Here is a 253-nt window from a genome sequence, read left to right on the forward strand (position 1 = left end):
TGCAGGTGGGCCTCTGCTCCCCCGCTCCCCTCCGTGGGCTGGGGGACACAGCCTGCCGTCTCACCACGGGCTGCAGGGGCATCCCCTCCTCCCCCGCTCCTCCTCCCCTCCTTCCACACTGACCTCGGTGTCTGCAGAGGGGTTCCTTCCTCTCACATTCCGATCCCCCTACTCACTGCAGGTTCCCCGTCTCAAACCTGTTCTCCCAGAGGCGCTACCACCGCCACTGATGGGCTCGGTCTTGGCCAGCGGC

This window comes from Haliaeetus leucocephalus, unplaced genomic scaffold, assembly GCF_000737465.1.
Source record: "Haliaeetus leucocephalus isolate CR32 unplaced genomic scaffold, Haliaeetus_leucocephalus-4.0 Scaffold251, whole genome shotgun sequence".
NCBI classification, from domain to species: domain Eukaryota; kingdom Metazoa; phylum Chordata; class Aves; order Accipitriformes; family Accipitridae; genus Haliaeetus; species Haliaeetus leucocephalus.